Source organism: Symphalangus syndactylus, chromosome 23, assembly GCF_028878055.3.
Source record: "Symphalangus syndactylus isolate Jambi chromosome 23, NHGRI_mSymSyn1-v2.1_pri, whole genome shotgun sequence".
Lineage (NCBI taxonomy): Eukaryota > Metazoa > Chordata > Mammalia > Primates > Hylobatidae > Symphalangus > Symphalangus syndactylus.
Genome location: NC_072445.2, coordinates 43,915,863 through 43,935,978, shown reverse-complemented (window position 1 = coordinate 43,935,978; position 20,116 = coordinate 43,915,863). Strand labels below are relative to the sequence as shown.

The 20,116-nt window shown below is 42.1% G+C and overlaps 1 non-coding gene and 1 pseudogene across 1 annotated transcript; one reads left to right on the top strand and one right to left on the bottom strand.

Moving 5' to 3' along the window:
* Positions 1 to 20,116, top strand: part of LOC129473563 (uncharacterized) — a 687,223-nt pseudogene that overhangs the window by 25,188 nt on the left and 641,919 nt on the right.
* TRNAI-AAU (transfer RNA isoleucine (anticodon AAU)) lies at positions 13,336 to 13,409 on the bottom strand. Its single transcript has one exon. It is a non-coding gene; the product is annotated as a tRNA-Ile (tRNA).

Genomic DNA, 20,116 nt, shown 5'->3' with positions numbered 1-20,116 from the left:
AGCCTGGGCAACAGAGCCAGACTCCGTCTCAAAAAAGAAAAAAAAGAAAGAAAAGAAACGGAAAAGAAAAGAAAGGAAGCTTCCTCCATTATTAACATATTTGCAGACTGTCTCACAGCCTGGTTTTGAAAGATGAAGAAGTAGAATTCTCCCTTCCCCCTGTTACATTTATGAAAGAAGGGAGAAGTAAATTAAGAGGAATGACAGAAGATGACACAGAATATATGGTGTCAATGTTATTTAAAGCTTTGCAAAATAACAGAGATTCAGTGAAGAATTTTTATAGAGGAGTGACATGAAATATTCTTAGAAAGAAAATGATTAAAAGGAATTCAAGAAAGCAAGATAAACAAGAAAGTAAGATAAGATAAATAAAACAAACCAAAATAAATAAACAAAAGACTTGCTGGGCTTGGTGGCTTATGCCTGTAATCCCAGTACTTTGGGAGGCAGGCAGATCACCTGAGGTCAGGAGTTTGAGACCAGCCTGGCCAACATGGTGAAACTCCGTCTCTATTAAAAATACAAAAATTAGCCAGGCATGGTGGTGTGCGCCTGTAATCCCAGCTACTCGGGAGGCTGAGGTAGGAGAATCACTTGAGCCCAGGAGGCGGAGTTTGCAGTGAGCTGAGATCACACTACTGCACTCCAGCCTGGGTGACAGAGTGAGACTGTCTCAGAAAAAAAAAGCCTTCAAGCAAAAACAAAACAAAACAAAACAAAAACAAACACTTGAAAATAAAATATCTGACAGTTTATGAGCAGTAGCTTTGGTTTTTAAAGATAACGATTTATAAATCAGATCTTGAAATATATTTTAATGACTTTTTAAATAATTTTCTGTACTCTAGAGCAGGCAGAACATTCTTCACACAGAGCATTTCATCTCAAAAGCTTTCTGCTCTTTGTTTTAATTCTCCAGTGACCATCAATTCACTTCTCAGAAGACTAATATTTAAAGGACCATGCGAATTGGAATGCTGCTATTGAAAACCTTATAAGGAATTGATTAAACTGTGTCTTCAAGGTTTAAGTATCTAAAAATACAAACTTGGCATGCTTGTTCCATTAGCAAACCATCCCAACACATATTTTTATTTGTATTTATTATTATTATATATTTGATATTAAACAAGATGCAATAAGCCATAATTTCAGTTATTTATTTAAATGTTAACTTAGTCACAACTTTACTTTGTTCATTTGAATCTAGAATCTCTAGGCCAGTGGTTTGCAACTGGAGATTTGCATCACTTACCTATGGAGTTTTATTAATATGCAAATATTGTAGGACTTACTCCAAGCTTACCAAATCTCCATTTGATATTATTAATATATTTTTTATGTTTTTATTTTTATTTTTTTAGAGACAGGGTCTCACTCTGTCACCCAGGCTAGAGTGCAGTAGCATGATCATACCTCATTGTAACCTCAAACTCCTGGGCTCAAGTGATCCTCCCATCTCAGCCTCCCGAAGTGCTGACATTACAGGTGTGAGCCACTGCACCAGCCTTTATTGATATATTCTTGGCATAATCTTATCATGTGGTAATATATTTGTGGTATATCATGTTGTATCTTAAGACTTTTTTCTTTGTAAAGATTATGTTCATCCACTTTAATAAATGAAATGCAATGTCTACTCTTGTCTTTGAAAATATAATTAATCAGTATGTTCATAACTATTATGTCTAAAATTTATTTTGGATTGGCTTTATTGTCTTGTCTTACATGCCACAGAAAAACCAAAACTCCTTATTAATGTCATTATTCTTATTATGAACTCTCATCAGATATTTCACTTTTTTTTTTTCTTGAGGTGAAGTCTTGCTCTGTCACCTAGGCGGGAGTGCAGTATGGTGATCTCGGCTCACTACAACCTCTGCCTCCCAGGTTCAAGCAACTTTCCTGCCTCAGCCTCCCGAGTAGCTGGGATTATAGGCATGTGCCATCACGCCTAGATAATTTTTGTATTTTTAGTAGAAGCGGGGTTTCATGATGTTGGCCAGGCTGGTCTCAAACTCCTGATGTCAGGTGATCCACCTGCCACTGCCTCCCAAAGTGCTGGGATTACAGGCATGAGCCACCGCACCCAGCCAGATCTTTCACTTTTGAAAATTAGAAGTAATAAATTAACTATAACCATTTCAAGTCTTTTGTCATCTACATATAGTTATTTTGTTTTACTTTGATGCTGCATTGAAAGCCTTTGCAATTAGCTATAGGCCAGAGTGCTTTATCTTCAACAAAGAACTCTCAAAGCCTTATGGAAAAAGACTATGCCAGGTACTTTTGGGTACAGGCTTCTGAGGGCATCACTTAAGCAAATTTAAGACCATATCATTCTACTAAGGCAGCATTTCCAAACCCTAGTCAAGAAACACATGGTCTCATGAGAATGTGCTAGGGAAATAAAATAATCTTGCCAACAAAAATACCCTTCTGTACCAATAGAAGAAAGAACATCTTTTATTGAGTGTGCATTAACAGATGCATATGTATGTAAGGCAGCATAAAGGTGATGACAAAATTAGAACAAAATCTCACTCATTTTATGTAGCAAAGCTGAAAAAAGAACAATAATTCCTCTTAACTCCTTGAAAAGCAAAGAGCTGCACCTCATGACACTCTCCCATTCGTCTTTGAGAGAGACCCCTGACCTAATTCTAGAGCTACCTTTTCTACATATCTAAAGTTTATTTAGTTCACCAGCTTGGAAATAGCCCTACATTGAAAAATCTGGAGACTGGGTTTAATCTTTTTTTTTTTCTTTTCTTTTCTGAGATAGGATCTCCCTCTATTGCCTAGGCTGGAGCACAATGGCATGATCATAGCTCACAGCAGCCCCAAATTCTCCAATTCCTGGGCTCAAAGGATCCTCCCCATCTCAGCCTCTCAAGTAGCTAGGACTACAGGTGCACATCACTACGTCCAAGCATTTTTTTTTTCCTTTTATAGATGGGCTATGACTATGTTGCACAGAGGCTGATCTCAAACTCCTGGGTTCAAGCGATCCTCCCACCTTGGCCTCCTAAAATGTTGAGATTACAGGTTTGAGCCACTGCACCTGGCCTAATCTTTAAAAATACTAATCTCTGCTGAAGATTAGCGTAAGGACTCAGACTCACTATGGCTACAAGGAAACTCTACAAAGAGAGAGATGAGCACTTTGCCATACATGAATGGAGAACATAATTTTCATTTACCCTTACAACTGCTAACTGGAGATCCAGTGGGGCCGGAATTAATTACCTAGAACTACGTGAATTTATGAGGGATGGTTGTAGTTAGTATTTAGAATATTGTTGATGTCTTTTTAGTGTTCTATTTTCTGAATGTATAAAAAAGCTCTTTCTCTTTCCTCTCTTTTTTTTTTTTTTGAAACGGAGTCTCACTCTGTTGCCCAGGCTGGAGTGTACTGGCACAACTTCGGCTCACCGTAACCTCCGCCTCCTGAGTTCAGGTGATTCTCCTGCTTCAGCCTCCCGAGTAGCTGGGAGTGCAGTGATGCGATCTCCGCTCACTGCAACCTCCGCCTCCCGGGTTCAAGCGATTTCCCCGCCTCAGCCTCCCGAGTAGCTGGGACTACAGGCGCGCGCCACAGTGCCCGGCTTATTTTTTGTATCTTAGTAGAGACGGGGTTTCACCATGTTGGCCAGGATGGTCTCAATCTCCTGACCTCGTGATCCGTCCGCCTCAGCCTCCAAAATTGCTGGGATTACAGGCATAAGCCACTGCTCCTGGCCGATTTTTTGTTTGTTTTGTTTTGTTTCGTATTTTTAGTAGAGACGGAGTTTCACCATGTTGGCCAAGCTGGTCTTGAACTCCTGGCCTCAAGGATCCGCCCACCTCGGCCTCCCAAAGTGCTGGGATTACAGGCACGAGCCACTGCGCCTGGCCTCTCCTCTTAAGCTATCTATATTATGAGCCATTTACTCATAACAATTTAGCAGGCCGGGCGCAGTGGCTCACGCTTGTAATCCCAGCACTTTGGGAGGCCAAGGTGGACGGATCACGAGGTCAGGAGATCGAGACCACGGTGAAACTCCGTCTCTACTAAAAATACAAAAAATTAGCCGGGCGTGGTGGCGGGCGCCTGTAGTCCCAGCTACTCGGAGAGGCTGAGGCAGGAGAATGGCGTGAACCCGGGAGGCGGAGCTTGCAGTGAGCCGAGATTGCACCACTGCACTCCAGCCTGGGCGACAGAGCGAGACTCTGTCTCAAAAAAAAAAAAAAAAAAAAAAAAACAATTTAGCAGACTTTGCTTTTGTAAACTAAAATTAAACATTTGTAAATATCTTATTGTCCCTACCTGACCCCTCTAAAATTGGGAAACTCTTATAAGTATTCTTATTTTTATGGCATTATAGATACTTGCATAGGTTCAATAAGAATCTGTCCTTTTTTTCACTAGGACATAATTGGAAACACTGGTCATGCAACAAAGGCTTTGCCTCAAATGTCACATTTGAAAATGGTATTCATTTGATCAGGTATCACCAGACATTTTTAAGAAAGTAAGGTTGACGTTATAGAGACTTACAAAGCAATCTCCAGGAAACTAACCTGATACCTGGTTTGCAGTGTTCCTAGCCTTCTAAGTGAGTGTCTATAGAAGGACATGTCCTGGCAGGCCCAAGAAACTCAGAATGTTTTAGGAACCTTGAGAAGAGAGGTATTCACTCAAATTTACAAGTACTGCAGGTTAAAGCTGGTCATGAGTTCTTGGCTTCTGAACAAGCAACTAATAAGGAAAACAAATAATAAGAGTCTCTATTTAAAGTCCAATCTGTGATTCCTTGTGAAAACTTCCAGCAAAGCAAACTTAAGACAGCCTATATGCTGCACAGATGTAATCAGGTCAAATTAATGACCTCATTCTTATTTTATGACGAAGAATATTATTCTTTTTTTGACAAGAATATTCTTTTGAGATTATTTTTGGTCAAAAGAGGGGAAGTCTGTAAGAAAATAATTTTGTTTCAGTGGAAAACTATGCATTGTCTAAATACAGCATAGGCTTCTGGGATATCAGGTTCTAGCCTTTTATTATTTTTGAGTTATTTTACAGTTTTTTGTTAATTAATAGGCACGCAAATTCTATATTGTCCAGTACAGTTTCAGTTGATTTCTGACATGGTTTGGATGTTTGTCCCCTCCAAATCTCATGCTGAAATATGATCCCCAATGTTGGAGCTGGGGCCTGTGAGGAAGTGTTTGAGTCATGAGGGCAAATCCTTCATGAATGACTTGGTGCCCTCTCCTCAGTAATGAGTTCGTGTGAGAGATCTGGTTGTTCAACCCGAGCGTTCTCACAAGGAATCTCAGATTGGACTTTAAAAAGAGACCAGGACTTTCCTTCTCTCTCTCTTGCTTCCTCTCTCACCATGAGGCGCCTGCTCCTGCTTCACCTTCCCCATGAGCAAAAGCTCCTTTTGGCCTCACCAGAAGCTGAGCAGATGCTGGTGCCATGCTTGTACAGCCTGCAGAACCATGAGCCAAATAAACCTCTATTATTTATAAATTATTCAGCCTCAGACATTCCTTGATAGCAATGCAAAATAGACTAACACAACTTTCCTCCCGCAGTGGAAAAACCAGTTTTCTCTCCATTTCCAGTGTAATCCTTCTACTCCATATAAATTTGTGTTTTTTGACTTTCCCTTTAAACTGGTTATAACATCCAATTCCTTCACTGAATCAGCAAAATAAGATATTTAATCTGTATTCATTATTTTTATTGAGATAAAATTTACATAACATAAATTAATCATTTTAAATTGTACAATTCAGTGGCATTTAGTATGTTTACAATGTTGTGCAGTCATCATTTCTATCCACTTCCAAACATTTTAATCATCTCAAAAGCAAACTCTGTACTCATTAAGCAGTCACTCCCCATTGTTGTTTTCCCCAGATCCTAGCAATCATTAATCTAAGTTCTGTGTGTATGAATTTACCTATTCTGGATATTTCATTAAATGGAATCATACACTGTCAGCCTTCTATTGCTTAGCATAATGTTTGAGGTTCATCTGTGTTGTGTATATATGAGTACTTCATTATTTTTTATGCTGAATAATATTCTGCTGTATAGATATACCATATTTTCCTTGTGCCTTTATCAGTTGATGGATATTTGTGTTGCTTCCACCTTTTGGCTGTTGTGACAGTAATACCATAAATATTCATGTACAAGTATTTGTTTGAAAACCTGCTTTTAAATCTATTGATTATATGCATAAGGGTGGAATTGTGAGTTCATATAGTAATTCTATGTTTAACTTTTTAAGGAACTACTAAACTTTTCCACAGTGGCGGCACCATTTTACATTCCTGTTAGCAATGTATGAGAGTTCTAGTTTCTCCATATTCTTGTCAACACTTGTTATTACCTGATTTTTTTATTCTACTCATCCAAGTAGGTATGGAGTGGTATCTCACTAATTTGCATTTCCCTAATAATTAATAATGTTGATCATCTTTTCATGTGCTTGTTGGTCATTTGTATATCTTCTTTGAAAGAATTCCTGGTCAATTCTTTTGCCCAATTTTTAATTGGTTTGTTTTCTTTTTGTTGTTGAGTTGTAAGGGTTTTTAAAAATATACTCTGGACACTAGACCCTTACCAGATATATGATTTATAAATATTTTGTCATTCTTTTTTTTTTATTTTTTTAAGACAGAGTCTCGCACTGTTGCCCAGGCTGGAGTACAGTGGCATGATCTCCCCTAACTGCAACCTCCACCTCCCAGGTTCGAGCGATTCTCCTGCCTCCCAGCTAATTTTTTGTATTGTTAGTAGTGATGGGATTTCACTACATTGGCCAGGCTGGTCTTGAACTCCTGACCTCATGATCCGCCCACCTTGGCCTCCCAAAGTGCTGGGATTACAGGTGTGAGCCACCGCACCCGGCCTTTCTGTTATTCTTTAGGCTGACTTTTTACTCTTCTGATATGTCCTCTGATCCACAAAAGTTTCTAATTTCAAGAAGTCCAATGTGCCTATTTTTCTTTTTGTTGCATATGCTTTTAGTGTCATATCTATGAAGCCATTGTCACATTGAAGGTCATGAAGATTTATTCCTATTTTTTCTTCTAGGAATTTTGTAGTTTTAGCTCTTCCATTTAAGTCTTTGATACATTTTGATTTAGATTTTCTATATGGTACAAGGTAGGGATCCATTTTCATAGCTTCACATGTGAATTTTCAGTTATTCCAACCCCATTTGTTGAAGAGATTATTCTTTCTCTCATTGAATTCTCTTGCTGGTCCTTGTCAAAAATTAATTGGTCATAGGTATATGGTTTTATTCCTGAACTCTCATTGATCTATATGTCCATATGCTAGCACTGCACCATTTTTATTATTGTAGTTTTGTGGTATCTTTAGAAATCAGAAAGCACAAGTTCTCCAACTTTCTTTTTCTTTTTTTTTTTTTTTTGAGATGGAGTCTTACTCTGTTGCCCAGGTTGGAGTGCAGTGGCATGGTCTTGGCTCACTGCAACCTCCACCTCCCAGGTTCAAGTGATTCTCCTGCCTCAGCCTCCCAAGTAGCTGGGACTACAGGTACATACTACCACACTCGGCTAATTTTTGTATTTTTAGTAAAGACAGGGTTTCACCACGTTGGCCAGGCTGGTCTTGAACTCCTGACCTCAAGTGATCTGCCCACCTCAGCCCCCCAACGTGCTAGGATTATAGACGCGAGCCACCACGCCCAGCCTCTTTTTCTTTTGATTGCAATAACATATGAATTTTAAGATCAGCCTTTCCATTTCTGCAAAAAAAAAAAAGTTATTAGGATATTAATAGGGATTTAGACAGCTTTGAGGCAGAATTGCCATTTTAATAATACTAAGTCTTCCAATCTTTGAACATGGGATATTGTGATGGCTAATTTTATGTGTCAACTTGGCTAGACCACAGTACCCAAATATTTAGTTAAATACTATTCTAGATATTTCTGTAAAGGTATTTTTTGGGTGGGATAAGCATTTATATCTGTAGACTTTGAGTCAAACAGATTGCTGTCCATAATGTGAATGGGCCTCATTCAATCAGTTGAAGAGAAAAAAAAACTGAAGTTTCCTAAGGAAAAAAGAATTCTGTCAGCAGAATGCCTTCAGATTCCAGCTGTATGACCAATTCTTCCCTGGGTCCCCAAGCCTGCTGCCCTACCACGAAGGTTTTTTGTTTTTGTTTCTGTTTTTGTTTTGTTTTGTTTTTTTGAGAAGGAGTCTCGCTCTGTCACCCAGGCTGGAGTGCAGTGGCGCGTTCTCTGCTCACTGCAAGCTCCGCCTCCCATGTTCAGGCCATTCTCCGGCCCGACTACCTGGGACTACAGGTGCCTGTCACCATGCCCAGCTAATTCTTTTTTTTCTTTTCTTTCTTTTTTTTTTTTTTTTTTTTTTTTTTTTTTTTTTGTATTTTTAGTAGAGACGGGGTTTCACCGTGTTAGCCAGGATGGTCTCGATCTCCTGACCTCGTGATCCGCCCGCCTCAGCCTCCCAAAGTGCTGGGATTACAGGCGTGAGCCACCGCGCCCGGCCACCATGAAGGTTCTAAACTTGTTTCCACAGTTGCAGAAATCAATTCCTGAAAATAAATCCCCCCTCCTATATACATACACACACACACTCACACACACCCCATTGGCTCTGTTTCTGGGGAGAACCTTCAGTAATGCAAATGCCTGCTCTTTTATTTACGTCTTCTTTAATTTCCTGTTAAAAAAATAAAAGTTTCTTCCTAATTCTAATTAGGAATGTTCTTACCTTAGGAAAGTGAAAGAACTCTAGCTAGGGCTTACGGAGGTACTAAACCAACACACCTTTTATCCCAACCTCAACCCTGGAAAGATAAAGCAAAGTCAAAGAAAATGCACAGCAAAATAGACATAATCGTGAAGATTTTTAAAGAATAATTTTTTAAAATTAAACATTATGCAAATACGTGCCACACTTGCTTTGTCCATGCATATGCGCTATACACAATTTTGAAAAATACTGTGTTGTCCTCTTGTTTTAAAAGTCATATACAGGCCGGGCACGATGGCTCACGCCTGTAAATCCCAGCACTTTGGGAGGCCGAGGCTGCGGATCACCTGAGGTCAGGAGTTCGACACCAGCCTGACCAACGTGGTGAAACCTTGTCTCTACTAAAAATACAAAAATGAGCAGGGCGTGGTGGCACGTGCCTGTAATCCCAGCTACTCAGGAGGCTGAGGCAGAAGAATCGCTTGAACGTGCGAGGCGGAGGTTGCAGTGAGCCGAGATCACACCACTGCACTCCAGCCTGGGCGACAGAGTGAGACTCCGTCTAACTAAAAAAAAAAAAAAAAAAAAAAAAGTCATATAAAAATTTTGTTTTGTTTTGTTTTGTTTCGTTTCTTGCTGCCTAGGCCCTTCGTCATCCCAAGATTTTCTTTACAAGGCCCTAATTCACTCATTACCTTGGGGTATGAGGACAAGAGTCAGTCTGTGTGGCAGGGGTGTGCTTGTGTAGGCGAGGAGCAGAAGAGGCCTTTTATCAAATTACAACAAAATGTCTGGTTTGGACATGAAAAGCAGTGTCAAGGAGCTGTTTGAAATTTTAACTGTTCTACACTCAGGAAAAAGAAAAAAGAAGTCAGCTTTGAGAATGAAGCTATGTTACAAGTTAAAGGTGGAGGGCTTTTAGTGTATCTGTTACAGCTTCCTTTTCTTTTTCTTTTTCTTTTTTTTTTTTTTCTTTTTAAAGCAAGGTCTCATATCTGTCACCCAGGCTGGAGTGTAGTGGCGCGATCTCGGCTCACTGCAGCTTCCGCCTGCTGGGTTCAAGAGATTCTCATGCCTCAGCCTCCTGAGTAGCTGGGATTAACGGCGCACACCACTATGCTTGGCTTTTTTTTTTTTTTTTTTTTTGTATTTTTAGTAGAGATGGGTCTTGGCCATGTTGTCCATGGCTGGTCTCAAATTCCTGACCTGAAATGATCCACCCGCTTCGGCCTCCCAAGGTGCTGGGAATACAGACCTGAGCCACCGTGCCCAGATGTCTGTCATAGTTTTGTTGGTGGCCTAGAATACTGTTGTAGAATGTTTTATCTACCTTTTCATTAAAATATAATTTACTTACACTTGGCATCAACAAGACTTCTGGTAATACAGACGAGCAGTGTCAGAATAGGCTTAGTGCCTCCTTGTTGATGTTTGTTTTGTTTGTTTTAATTGCAATGAGCACTCTAACGTCTTCTTTAGTTTCTTTCAGCAATGTTTTGTATTTTCCAGGGTACAATTCTTGCATCTCCTTGGTTAAATTTATTCTGAAGCATTTTATTCTTTTCGATCATATGCTTATTTTTATACCTGTATGAGAGCTATGGATTTAGCTTTTTCTGAAAGTCATCTCTTAACAAATGAATATGTAATTTCCTTTGATCAGCAGAGTGTTATGGATCCCCTACTTGAAGACTCTTTGGAATATCACATGGCTTCATACAGAGTTTTATTCATATTATTAAAGTAAAGGTGTAATCTTCTCTCTCTCTCTCCAATCCTGCTTGTATACTTCCTATCCTCAGTTGTGGGATGAACTTAAAGGGTCTAGATTCAGCCGGGCTCAGTGGCTCATGCCTGTAATCCCAACACTTTGGGAGGCCGAGGTGGTGGGGGGGGGTGTCACTTGAAGTCAGGAGTTCGAGACCAGTGTGGCCAACATGGCAAAACCGTGTCTACTAAAAATACAAAAATTAGCCAGGCATGGTGGCGGGTGCCTGTAATCCCAGCTACTCGGGAGGCTGAGGCAGGATAATCACTTGAGCCCAGGAGGTGGAGGATGCAGTGAGCCAAGATCACACCACTGTACTCCAGAGTGGGCGACAAGATGGAAACTCCATCTCAAAAAAAAAAAAAAAAAGAAATAAAGAAGTTTTATTTCTGTACAGTATACAATGCTGTTTGAAAGCATTACAAGTGTTGCTAAACTAGACATCTCCAAGGCACATCAAGTGAAAAAAAGCAGAATGTAAAATAGTGTGTATAATGTTATATTTTACATAACTAGAAAGGAAAAGTAAAATGTATTATGTATATTTGCACCTATTGCACGAAGAACATTAAGGAGAATACATAGGAAACTAAGAAGAATTGTCATATATAGGAGGTAGTGCTGAGAACTGAGCAGATGTGGATTATGAGGAAGAAGAAAATCTTCACTTTTAGTTACTGTTTATGTGAATGTATTAACTTTTCATATATATGCATATCTATATCCTTAATTTTTAATGGATCAAAAGAAGCTGTCTCTTTTTTTCTTTTCGTTCTTATTGTGTTGATGTTGAAAATTATTGTCCCTCATTTTAAAACCATATTTCATCTTACACTGCACTGAAGAGAGGAAGATAACCCAGGATAGATAGCAGGAAGTGTGGGTGGGTTAACAATTTCTTGTTTTGTTAGTTTTTCTATTACTTCCTTAATAAACTAGCACAAATTTAATAGCTTAAAACAACATCCATTTATTATCACACAGTTCTGTGCATTATAAGTCTGGCAGGGTGTCATCAAACTAATACCAAAATGTCAGCAGGCCCGGCCATGTCCCTTATGGAGGCTCTAGGGGAGAATTCGTTTTCAAACTCACTCAGGTTGTCAGTAGCATTCAGTTCCCTGCAGCTGTAGGACTGAGATAACGGTTTACAGGTTGTTCACAGTTTCTAGCAGATGCCTGAGTTCTCTGGCTGGTGGCTCCCTTCGTTTTCAAAGTCAGCAACTGCCTGTGGAATCCTTCTTATACTTAAATCTTTATATATCATCTAATATACAATGGACTACGTAGTAGGTACTCTTTATTAATTCATTCTAAAGAAATCTTTTTCAGTCGCTGACTTTGAGCTACTTAATGTTCTTGACGTGAAAAATCACAGCACTGAGCAAAACAGAGGGAGTCCCTTCCCTTTGTGATTCGCCCACTATGTCCTTGGCGCTGTTTTTGAGCCATTATTTGCCGCATTATTTATCAATATTGTTAATGTCATTTTCATATCAACCCATGTTTTAAAATAAGAGAAGGGTAAAAACATGTTGGGAGGATGAGGAGTGAAGGAAGAAATGTAAATGAGACACGTGCCAGGCACACGGGGACCCAGTGACCAGACTCCAAGAAAAGCACAGGACAGAAAGAGCGAGGTGCTAAGACTTAGAGTGGACCCAGAGGCTCTGGCCCTCCTATCTCCCACCACGCACTCCATTTTCGTCACATTTCAAACCTATCGCTTTTATGATATATGTTCAAAAATTGTTTAATGAATTGTAAATGGCTTGGTAAGGGCCGCATCATAAATGGCTTGGTATGGGCCACATCGAGAACGGCTGTCAAATATAAGCCTAAGGCTAACCACGGATCCATTTTAACGCTGAGCAGTTGTGGTTGCAAGTCTGGAGCTTGGCAGAAAGCAACGTCACAAGTCTGGCTTTTTCCCACATAGACTGAACCCTTGCCCTCAAAGCTACAAACACAACAATTTAACCAACTGAGTGATCAACTGGGGAAGAATCAATATGATCTCTTTCAAAAGCTTAAAATATGTCAAAATAGTATTATCTCAGAAAGTTTTTTTCCCAAAATAATACAAGACATTATCGAATTCTTATTTTCCCCTTTTCTAAAATCACCCACTCACCTCATTGAATTTCCTTTAAAAAATCTTCATCCTGGCCGGGCGCGATGGCTCATGCCTGTAATCTCAGCGCTTTGGGAGGCCAAGGCAGGCGGATCACCTGAGTTCAGGAGTTCAAGACTAGCCTGGTCAACATGGTGAAACCCCGTCTCTACTAACAATACAAAAATTAGCCAGGCGTGGTGGCACACGCCTGTAATCCCAGGTACTTGGGAGGCTGAGGCAGGAGAATTGCTTAAACCTGGGAGGCAGAGGTTGCAGTGAGCCAAGATCGCGCCGCTGCACTCCAGCCTGGGCGTCAGAGCAAGACTCTGTCTCAAAAACAAACAAAACAAACAAATAAAAAAACCTCTTCATCCTAACTCGTATATTATTTCTTCAAAAGAATAAAAAACATGCAAATCTAATGCTTGTCTAGCTATTGCAACCACATTTACAAATGGATAGGCAGGGCTCCGGTGTTGGATGTAAGACCGTAGTATACAATCCAGGTGTGGTCGATTTAAAAAAAAAAGAAAAGAAAAGAAAAGAAAAAAATTCCTGTCTAGCTAGTGCAACTACATTTATAAATGGATAGGCGAGGCTCCGGAGTTCGATGTAAAACCGAAGTTTACAAGCGAGGTGTGGTCGATTTAAAATAAACGAAAAAGGAAAAAAAAAAAAAAAAAGAACCAAGTGGCCCGTACGGGGATCGAACCCGCGACCTTGGCGTTATTAGCACCACGCTCTAACCAACTGAGCTAACCGGCCTCGTTGGTGGGAGGGCCTTTTCTTGTATTTGTTTAAATCATACCTGATCCATGCCCGCTGATTTTTTTTTTTTTTTTTCTTTTATAATAGAAGCGTTACTTTCACTTTTATTAATAAAATATATTTTTTTAAGAAAAGGAGAATTCCTCACTGTAGGCACAGGTAAACCATGCTTTTTCAGGGAAAACAGTCTCAAACTACTGATTCTGACTGGAGAAAACTCAGATTCAACGACCCCAAGCAGGGCTTCCTTTCCCTCACCAGGTGAAGGACTCAGAACAAACCAAAAAGCAGCTCCAAGCTTGCGATCGCGGCCAGTTCCTCACGGAACCGACGGCAGAGCCGCCGCAGGTTCGGAGGGTTCGGAGGACTCGGAGGGTGCGGATTCCTCTCTGTTCCTTGAGACCATTCCAGCCAGGTGGGCTCTTCGGCCTGGGAACCTGGGAAAGTGCACTCTCTTGCCTCCTGGCCTCGCGGTGATTCCGTGGTCACAGCTGTGCGTCCTAAGCTTGCAGCTCCACAAACGATAAAATCAGACTTGGCCCTGCAGTCCCGGGCACCGGGCCCTTGGTGATGCTCGAGTGCCGGGCTGGCATCGACGTAAATGAAAGGACCAGCGGGACGGCTCCTTTCAAGAGTCTCTGACTCCTTCCGTCCCGGGAAGACCAAGACACCCACATCTAAGACAAGAGAAGTCACCATTATCTACACCAATGATAAACGCCGGTATCTGGGAGGAACTGAGCCCAGGACCAGGTCAGGGAACTCAGAGTGTTGGGACAACTAAGTCCCTCTTCAAAGACTCAACTTTCTGGTCACAAGTTGCAAAAGTTGTACATCAGTCCTACCCGCCCCCCCCGCCCCCCACCACACACATACACTCCTTTTTTTCGCAAATCCAGGGTTTACCCTATTTGCCAAAGTTTAAGTCTTAGCCAATCGGAATCAGCTTAGATTGTGCGGTCCAACCCCAGCCAATAGGGAAAGGACACAGAAACAGGAGCTGCGTTAGGATTAAAAACTCCTTCGCTCCTTTCTTTGGTGTGCTCTTGCAATTCTAACAGGCAAGGAGCACCCTTCTGCAGAAGTAAAGATGCCTTGCTGAGGAATTTTCTGTCTAAGTGCGGGTTTCTTTTGGCTACACCGAGCACTTGTTTCCAGCAAATCTTGGGGACTTGTCAGGGATCCTATTCCCCTTCGGGAGGGGCTAGCGATTATCTTTCACGGGGAGACGCGCCCCATTGCCTCTTGGTGGCCCCAGGAGCGGAGGATCGAGTCCCGCCCGAAGTGACGAATAAATCCGGACTCTCAGCAACGCGGACAGTAGGGAGGATCCTTAAGAATTCTGAGACCAGCCTGGCCAATATGGTGAAACTCCGTCTCTACTAAAAATACAAAAATTAGCCGGGCTTGGTGGTGCGCGCCCGTAGTCCCAGCTACTTGGGAGGCTGAGGCAGGAAAATCACTTGAACCCGGGAGGCAGAGGTTGCAGTGAGCCGAGATCATGCCACTGCACTCCAACGTAGGCAACAGAGCGAAACTCCGTCTCAAAAAAAAAAAAAAAAAAAGAATTCCATGGCGACCACAGGTAACTGTGTGCACAGACCAAGGTAAGAAACGTCGCTATTGGGGCGGCAAAGCATTCCTTGGTGGTTGGGGTCTCTGGAGGTTGAAAGTGTGTGAGTGAGACGTACCACGGGGGGCCAGGCGAGTGCGGAGTCCGGACTTGGTTCCGTGGTCACCTCATACGGCTTAGGGCGGTTTTCCAATCAGGGGATTCCACCTACCCGCCAATACTAAGAGGGGCCTAAAATTCCCGCAAGGGAAGCAGCCAATAAGGACGAAGTGAGTGCTCACGAGAGTGCAAGAAACCTCCAGTGGAAAAAGGGGAGGTAGAGCCTCTAAGACACGGGAGTGCAAGAGATCTCTAACATTATAGATTAAGCCTCACCAGCCTCCAGGATGGGAAATACCCCAAGTAAGACAGAGACTCTAAAAGGCCAAGCAGACACTCAAATTTCCCTCACACTCCCGTAGGCCTTATGTTAAAATACTGGAAGGATAATGAAAGGACCAAACACAAGAAAAGACAGCAAATGATAGAGTATTGCTGTTTTATTTGGACTAAGGAACCCATCCTCAGACCTTCGGTCTTTTGGCCAAAGTTTGGGTGGGACGAGGACTGGATATGCCAACTCCTGATCCAGTATGTCAATGATAAAAGCCCAGTTTCTCAAGAGGAGATAGATTATGCTCTATGTTGGAGACAAGGACCTGTCCTTCTCTATCCACTAAAGGACGAAAAAGCAAAGCCAAACTCAAAACCCCCCAAAGACGACCTAGCCAAGTCATATTCTATATCCAAAGATGCACGGGATCCTCCAGACCACCTTCCCCCGCCTACCCCTCCGCCCCTGACTGAACATCAGCCCTTCCCGAGCCTACCCCTCTGCCCCAAGCTAAAACTCGGTCCCTCCCCCATATAACCCTGCCCCATGGGCCTTGACACCACACACCCCTGCTGGACAGCGACTAAAACATGCCCCTCCCTTAGGAAAGCTCCAGTGGCAAATAGAACAATGCCAAAGGGATATTCAAAACTTTCCTTTCCTCTCTTCAAAGACGTCTGCCCCAACCTTTTTTCCCTTAAGGGAAGTACCACTAGGAGGAGGGGATATTGGCTTCGTAAATGCCCCCCTTAACTAGTTCAGAGGTTAGAAATCTAAAAAGGGAACTCAAACCACTGTTAGATGACCCTTTTGGAGTCTCAGATCAAATTGGCCGATTTCTGGGGCCACAACTGTATACCTGGGCTGAATTGATGTCTATTCTAGGTATTCTCTTAGGAGAGGAAAGAACCATGATCCGCAAGGCTGCTATGATAGTCTGGGAGCGCAAGCCCCCCCCTGGTCAGAATGTCCTTGCAGCAGAGCATAAATTCCTGGCCCAGAACCCTCAATGGGATAACAACAGTGCGGCTCACCGGGAAAACATGAGAGATAGGGATATGATAATTGAAGGGATTCAGGAATCAGTTCCTCCAACCCAAAACATTTCCTGAGCATTTAATGTACAGCAAGACAAAGATGAAGGGCCTATGGAATTCTTAAACAGACTTAAGAAACAGATCAGAAAATACGCAGCTTTGGACATAGAGGACCCACTAGGACAAAGGATGTTAAAGCTCCACTTTGTCACCAATAGTTGGCCGGACACTATCAAGAAATTACAAAAGATAAAAAATTGGAAAGACTGTCCCATAGAGGAACTTTTAAGAGAGGTCCAAAAGGTATATGTATGGAGGGATGAGGAAAGGCAGAAGCAAAAGGCAAAAATTTTGCTGTCCACCCTACAACAGGGAACTTTTCAACAGGGATCCCAGGGAAATAGAACTTGTAAACCTCTTAGTACCAGTCTGCCAGACCCTATACAGGAAGCAAAGGGATGAAACCTGAGAATCAGGGAACCAGGAGGGGGAGAAGGGAAAACAGATGTTTCAGGTGTGGAAAGCCAGGACATTTTAAGAGGGAATGTCCCGAATGGGAGAGGGAAAAGAAAGTCCTTTCACTCATGACATTTGAAGAACGGTGGGCTCAGGGGCTGTACATCTTCCAACTTGAGTCCCACCAAGAGCCCTTGATAAATTTAATGGTGGGACCCAAATTGGAAATAGTCACTTTCCTAGTCAATTTGGGAGCAGCTGGCTCCTGCCTATGTTTTCTCCCATCAGGTTTATCCTGTTCAGCAGAAGACCTTACTGTCTCAGGAGTTAAAGGGGAAGGATTCAGAGCAAAAATTCTAGAGGAAACCGAAGTCATATATAAGAATAAGTCGGTTACTACTAAGTTCTTCTTAATTCCTGAAGCAGGAACTAATTTGTTAGGAAGGGACTTAATGTTAAGGTTAGGCATAGGCCTATATGTTAATCAAGGAAAACTCCTTACTTCCTTAAACCTACTCACCACTTCAGAAGAAAGCCGCATCCATCCCAATGTATGGTCGAAGGAAGGGAATCAAGGACGGGTTCCTCCAATCCATGTCAAATTAAAAACTCCCGGGAAAGTAGTGAGACGAAAACAATACCCTATTCCCTTGAAAGCCAGGATAGGTTTAGAACCTATAATTGAAAGCCTTGTCCACGAAAACAATACCCTATTCCCTTGGAAGCTGGGATAGGTTTAAGACCAGGATAGTTTTAAAACCTATAATTGAAAGAGTTGAACCCTGTATGTCCCCTTATAACACTCCAATATTGCCTGTAAGGAAGTCAGACAGGTCATACCAGCTAGTGCAAGACCTCTGGGCTATTTACCAAATAGTTCAGACCATCCCCCATGTTGTTCCCAATTCTTACACCATTTTCAGTAGAATCCCCCATAACCACCAATGGTTCACGGTGACAGATTTAAATGATGCCTTTTGGGCTTGCCTTTTAGCAGAGGACAGCTGGGACAAATTTGCCTTTGAGTGAGAGGACCCTCACTCCGGTCGATGGACAGTCTTGCCCCAAGGTTTACAGGGTCTCCAAATCTATTTGGTCAAATTTTAGAGCAAGTCCTAGAAAACTTCTCCCTGCCTTCATCCATATGCCTACTCAAATACGTAGATGTCCTGCTCATTTCAGGAGATAACAAGGATCAAGTAACAGCAATTTCAGTTAACTTCCTAAATGTCCTAAGGGGACAAGGATTACAGGTCTCAAAGAACAAACTCCAATTCATAGAATCTGAGGTAAAATATCTAGGACACTTAATCAGTAAAGGTGAACGAAAGATAGGATCTGAACGAATTGAAGGTATTGTACCTTTGCCTTTACCTGAAACAAAGCAGGAACTTAGGAAATTATTAGGATTGGTTGGATATTGTCATCTGAGGACTGACTCTTATGCCTTAAAAACAAAGCCCCTATATCAAAAACTCACTCAAAAAGGACCAGACCCCCTCCTTTGGACCCCATCAGAGATCCAATGGTAAAAGAATTAAAGCACCTAATTTTAACTGCCCCTGTTCTAACCTTGCCCTCCTTAGAACAGCCATTCCACCTTTTCGTTAATGTACGCAAAAGAGTGGCCTTAGGGGTACTCACCCAAAAACATGGAGGCCACCGGCAGCCTGTAGTCTTTCTGTCAAAAATCCTTAACCCAGTAACGCGTGGATGGCCCGAATGTGTCCAATCCATAGCAGCAACTTCCTTGCTAACAGAAGAAAGCAGGAAAATAACCTTTGGGGGAAACCTCATTGTAAGTGCCCCTCATCAAGTCAGAACCATTCTTAATCAGAAGGCAGGGAGATGGCCCACTGACTCAAGGATTTTAAAATATGAAGCTATCTTATTAGAGGGAGATAACCTAACACTAACCACTGACAATTCACTCAACCCCGCTGCTTTCCTAACAGGAAATCCAAACCAGGAGGAACGGGAGCATAACTGCTTAGATCTAATCAGTTTTCAAACTAGAGTCAGACCGCATCCAGGCACAAAACCCCCTTCCAAACAGGGAATCACCTCTTTATAGACGGCTCCTCCCAGGTCATCGAAGGAAAACGGCACAACGGGTACTCTGTAGTTGATAGGGAAACCCTCACAGTGGTAGAGTCAGAAAGACTGCCAAATAAGTGGTCTGCCCAAACATGTGAACTCTTTGCGTTAAACCAAGCCTTAAAATCCCTGCAGAATCAGGAAGGAACTATTTACACTTACTCCAAGTATGCCTTCGGAAAAGATCTGGACTGAACGAGGCCTCATCGATAGTAAGGGCCAAGATTTGGTCCACGAGGAATTAATTATGCAAGTGCTAGAAAATGTTCAGCTGCTGGAAGAGATTGCAGTTGTCCATGTCCCAGGACACCAAAATAACCCATCTTTTGAAAGCCGGGGAAATAACCTCGAAGATTAAGTAGCTAAGCAAGCTGCCTATTCCCAAGAGGCACCCATTTTCCATCTAACCCCTTGTCTTCTCCCTTCAGCTGTAATCTCCATCTTCTCCCACACAGACCAAGAGAAACTAAAGAAAACAGGAGCTAAGGAAAGCCCAGAGGGGAAGTGGGTGTGGACAGATGGAAGGGAAATGCTGTCTAAACTCCTCATGAGGGAAGTATTGTCACAGCTTCACCAAGGAACTCACTGGGGTCCTCAAGCTATGTGCGATGCAGTCCTTAGAGTCTATGGGTGTGTAGGGATATATACCCTCACTAGGCAAGTGGCGGATGGTGCAGAAAAACTAATAAGTAAACCCTAAAGAGGCAACCTCCCGGGGGAAGAAACCCAGGGTTGAGGCCATTCCAAAGCATCCAAGTTGACTACACTGAAATGCCCCCAATAGGGCGTCTTAAGTATTTACTAGTAATAGTAGACCATCTCACCCACTGGAGAAAGGCCATCCCCTTCCCAAGCACAACAGCCAGTAATGCAGTCAAAGCCCTTTCGGAACATATCATATGCAGGTTTGGACTAATAGAGAATGTTGATGCAGAAAATGGGACCCACTTCATTGCACACATCATTAAGGGGCTAAACCAAGTACTAGGAATAAAATGGGAATATCATACTCCCTGGCACCCGCCCTCATCATGGAGGGTAGAAAGAATGAATCAAACTCTAAAAAAACCTCCTAACCAAATTAATCTTTGAAACCCAGTTACCATGGACAAAATGCCTTCCCATTGCCTTACATTGCCCTCGAATTCCCAGTTAACCAACACCAGCC